Genomic DNA, 5,198 nt, shown 5'->3' with positions numbered 1-5,198 from the left:
TTCCAGGACAGCCAGAGCTACACAGTGAGACCCTTTCTCAGTCAATCAATCAATTAATCAATCAATTGTAATGTGTCAGGCCAGTCAGAAACAACAGATGGTTGTAACCGTGTAGTTGAGCTGAATCTTTGCCAGCCTACCTAGTCTGTCTTCTGTATCCCAGTGCCCCTGAAATCCTCTTAAGCTAATAAAAATATATGCATATTCCTATGGATAATTAAGCATTATGCTATACAGTCTTCTTGCTTATATTCTCTTTGTCCTGTACATTGTGTGGGTGTGTATGTATATATGTAAATATGTGTTATATACACATATGTACCTATGTAAAGTATCTTTAAGAGTCAGTTTGTTTGTTATAAGAGAAGTCAGCATTAATCTGGCCAAACTCTTTGCTTTCTCACTGCAGACTGTCTTGGCTCTTGCCACACAATACCTGCCCCTTTGGGACACTCCACCTGTACTCATCCCCTGAGTTTATTTTAAATAATGCTTACTTGCTTTTAGCAGCTGCTATAAGTCATAACACACAATTAAGTGCTTATCGCTACTTAATTAAAGAGTCATCTTTTCCATTCCACCAGATCCTGCCCAGCTTCTAGCTTGATCTGGTACTTAGAACTCAAAGCAAAAGTAATTCATGACTACCAATGCATGACCAGCCGTGCATGAGCAACTCATCGCTCAGAAGTCACCTCCTCTCGCCTCGTGTCCTGGACTTGTGTCACGTGGCTTTCTCATTGTGTTCACTTTGGGCCATTACCTTTTCCCTGACTCTTTCAAGGGTGCATTCATTTCTAGAGAAATAAGAAAGCCACTTAATTGGGAAAAGCATACATTTTTCCTGAATAAAGTGTAATAAGTAAGGAAGGCTGTGATACTATGAAATGGATCTTTGATGGATTTGAAAATGCATGAATCTCTCCGAATGTTATTGTGAAACTAATTAAGACTGATCTAACAACTTACATAGTCATATTTAGGCAATTGCTTAACTGGTTTATATTTTTTAAAACTCACATGTATGCAGTGTATCACACATGGATGTGTGTGCCATATGTGTACAGGTGCCCACAAAGGCCAGAAGAGGAAATTAGATGCCCTGAGCTAGAGTTTCAGGCTGCTGTAAGCTATCTGACATGGATAAAGGGAACCAAACGAGGCCCTCTGCAAGAGCAAGTGTTTTTCACTGCTCCATCGTCTCTCCAGTCCCTCAGCTCTTAACTGCTTCATGTGATTCGGGACAAAATGCCACCTGTGATTTAAAAAAAAAAAAAAAATCCTGGACCTGGAAGGGTGTCACTCGGCAGCATTTAGATCCCCACGAGCCATGTAGAAGCTGGTGGGCTAGGGGAAGGTGGCCACCTGTGATCGCAGCACTTGGAAGGCAGAGACAGGGGATCCCGGCTGAAAAGGCAGACTAGACTTATCAGCAAGCTCTGAGTTCCATTAAGAGATGCTGTTTCAAAAACATAAGGTAGATAGCAACAAACTAAAATTCCTGATGTCAACCTTGGGCTTATATACACAGAGTGATACATACATACTCATACACATCTCAATACATAGAAACACATGCACACACACATACACACACTAAAAAAAATAATTCTTATAAAAATTTGCAAATACACTTAACTATTTTTGAAAGCCAGTTGAACTTTAAAAAAAATAGCCTGCTCACCCAGCACACTGTAAAGGCTGGCTTTCCAGCCTAGGGCGTTTGTTCCATTAGCCCTTCAACTTTCTTCTTCTTCTTCTTCTCCTTCTTCTTCTCCTTCTTCTTCTTCTTCTTCTTCTTCTTCTTCTTCTTCTTCTTCTTCTTCTTATTCTTCTTCTTATTCTTATTCTTATTCTTATTCTTATTCTTTTTTTCTTTAAGCCTCAAGTCAATGCCTTTCAGAGGTGAGAGTCACTAAAGTATGGATAAAAGGTACACTGATCAAATGTGCTCTCTGTGACTTGTAAACAAAACGAAATTGATGCTTCTAATCGCTGGCAAAGCTGGGCTCCCAGCCCTAGGATCTAGGCTGTCAGTGGGGCCTCAGGAAACCCATACGATATGAAGGAGAAGACCCTGACCTCTCTATTGTGTGCACCTCTAGGTTGCTGATCCCTAGGGAGGGTTGCTACTTATTCTGTCAACTATTTTCCAGGTCCTCACCTGCATGGCAGGTACTGCCCAGGTTGCAAAGTCTACAATGTAACAGGTCAGTACTCTCTAGCCAGCTGCAAAGAGAGCAAAATGCAGAGATGAAAACATGAGATGTGTTGAAAGGTGATGGCTGTTGTGCCTGGAAACAACCTGGAGGTGGTGGGGACCATCGCGGCCCAGGTAACGGCCACTGACAGGAGCACTAGGGCAGTTATCTCTGTTCTATCGTACACATCTGGATTAGGAAGATGCTAGGCCCTGGTGGGGCATTAGAGTGGTTAGCTCCATTATATAATTAATATACTTCTGGGTTGGGAAGCCACCAAGAATTCTCTCTAGAGGGACTTCAGGAGATATAGTCAAGCAAGATTTACCAAATTTCTTTTGAATCACCATATAAATTGATCACCTTCTCTAGTTTTGACACCATAGCTTAATTGCTGCTGTAGGGTATGTAAGCCAAGGTTTCCGTGTAGTGTAGGCTGTTCAATCATTTAACAGTTACTTACTGAGTTGTTACTATGGGATGGGCATGCTTACACTACATCAGTAAAGGTGCATTTGGTTGCGTATAAAAGTAAAGAGAGCTCAAAATCAGTTAATAATAAAGCAACTGTTTTGGCTCAAGTAATTGAAAAGTATGTAGTTGGGACCAGCTTCCTCTGGGCGTCAAGCAGGTTCCATGTCTCTCCTGGAAGCAGTCTCCTGCTATTCACCGCCCCACCCCCAACATTCTCTATGGTTCCTGCATCATCCCTTGCTGGCCCCATGATGCTGCGGGTAGCATCCAGACAGAGTATCATTGTCCCATCTCTTCCCCTGACATTCTGAGATTCACCATGACTAATATCCCTTGGTATCACCTGCACACTTTTGAGCCAATAGTGTGACCAAAAGCCACACTGCCATAATTGAGCTAGCCCAGGTCATGTGTGTCAACCTCAGGGCCGGGATGCCATCTTCTCTGGGGCAGCGAGATCTGCAAGTGGTAACGAGTCCTCCTGAGGCACAAGAATCTGTTCCTGGATGCCAAGCATACAGGGCCACTATACTGCACCTCATTCAGGACTTAAAAGCGAATGGGGCTGCTGTGGTCCTTTAAATATTTTTTTTCTACTTTTCCAAAAATTCAAACAATTTAACTGAAAGGAAAAAAAATTCTGGATAAAAAATATTTAATAAATATAAATATAAATGTATGCAGGTGATATATCTTCCTTTCCAGAATTTAGGATACATACGCAATTAGCTACAATGGGTGGGTACAAGATGAATTTAGGTTTAGTTTTGAACATTAAAATTATATGTGAATTGCCTGCAGCTTGTGTTTTGTGATGTGAGAAGGAAATGGACCTTTAAGATACCACCTGTGCCCACTCTAGACTGAGACAGGAAACCCATTTTAGCTAGGGGACTCAAGGGAATTGACCCTTGACATCAGAAAACAGCCTTCACTGTGAGTGTGTGTGTGTGTGTGTGTGCTCACATGTGTGTGAATATGTGTGCATGGCATCCATGTTCGTGGAGGCCAGAGGACAACCTCAAGGGTCTCTTGCAGAAATGACGTACATCTTCTTTGAGACAGGGTCTCTCACTGACCTGGAGCACACCAATTAGGCTAAACTGGCTGGGAGTGAGCCCCAAGGATTCTTCTGTCTCTGCCTTCCCAGTTTGGGGATTACAAGGACATGACACCAAGCCTGGCATTTTTATGCAAGTGCTAGGTATTGAACTCGGGTCCTCATTCTTGTGGGACAGCTGTTTTACAGACTGGACTCTCTCCTTCTTCCCTGTACTGGGCTCTTGTTAACTAGAAAGACAGGCATTGGGGCTGGCTGAAATTACATGCTAGACCAAGAAAAAAAAAAAACAAAAACAAAGAAACTCTATTTTTACAGCTGTCAATCAGTAGTATTAGCCTTGTAGAGAGAAGTCTGATTGATTCCCTAGGGTTATGGCCAAACTGGGAACACCCAGGGCAGTTGAACAAAGGAGTAGCTAGCCAGAAACAAGTCACCAACCAAGCATAATCACACATGACAGTAGAGACAGAGAAACTGCAGAAAATGGCTGCACCAGATGATGAAACGGGGACACCAGTCACAATCCTATGGAAAATCCCAGAACATTGCAGGGAGCTGTGTTTCAACATACCCCGGTGTTGAGTGGGGTGACATCGCCTTCAGTGGCCACACAACAAACACAGAAGGAGTAACTTGGATTAACACAACTATTACTTTTATTGTTATTTAAGAAAGGGGACCTCAAAACCCACAGTTGGTTGCTCAAACTAAGTAAAAGAAAATAAAGTAAAAAAGTAGTTCCTGCTACTCCATAAATAACCGTCACCCATGTAAAACTAAACAGGAAATGAAAAGGCCTGGCTCATCCCTGGAGTGCGGCCAAGGATGCGCACTGTCAGAGCTGCAGTTACAACACGGATCATTGACTCATGGCCAGGTGCCCCAGTTGGTTACCATGCCCTGGGGATGGAAAACAAGCTTCAGTTCCTGACTGGGCTCTGACTGCTTGTACTTAACAAGCTGAATGGAATCCATGTAGGAAGCAAGCTATTGTCTCTGAGCAACAAATTCCAAGCACCCTGTCTGATGTCAGCTTTCGTCTTATGTCATGTTTTTGAAGCAAAACATTGTGTTAGAGGGAGTCTGTTCCCGCTAAATGATGGGCCAATTTTTCCTCCTACGGGTACATCGCTTGACTTTGATAGATCGCTGAGTAGACTTGTGGGAAACACCATATAGAGTTGATAAGCCTGTCTTCCTTGCTAGCTCCCCTTCACATAATAATAGCAGTTGCTGGGTATTGTGTAGTTATGCATGTGCCAGATCCTGCCCTAAGCCTTTGACATGAGTTATCTTGTTTCATCTTCTACCCTCCGTAGGAGCTCCATACTAGGATCCTTACCTTCAAATGGAGGATTGCATCTCGGAGTTCAAGTGTCTTTCGCAGCATCCTGTCACTAAGAGAGGTTTGTCTTGAGGCCTTGGTGACTAAAAAAATCTGCAAGGTTGAAACTACGACA

This window comes from Mastomys coucha, unplaced genomic scaffold (genome assembly GCF_008632895.1).
Source record: "Mastomys coucha isolate ucsf_1 unplaced genomic scaffold, UCSF_Mcou_1 pScaffold16, whole genome shotgun sequence".
Taxonomy (NCBI): Eukaryota; Metazoa; Chordata; class Mammalia; order Rodentia; family Muridae; genus Mastomys; species Mastomys coucha.
The sequence above is the reverse complement of the archived record's forward strand: the minus strand, read 5'-3'. Positions refer to the sequence as shown.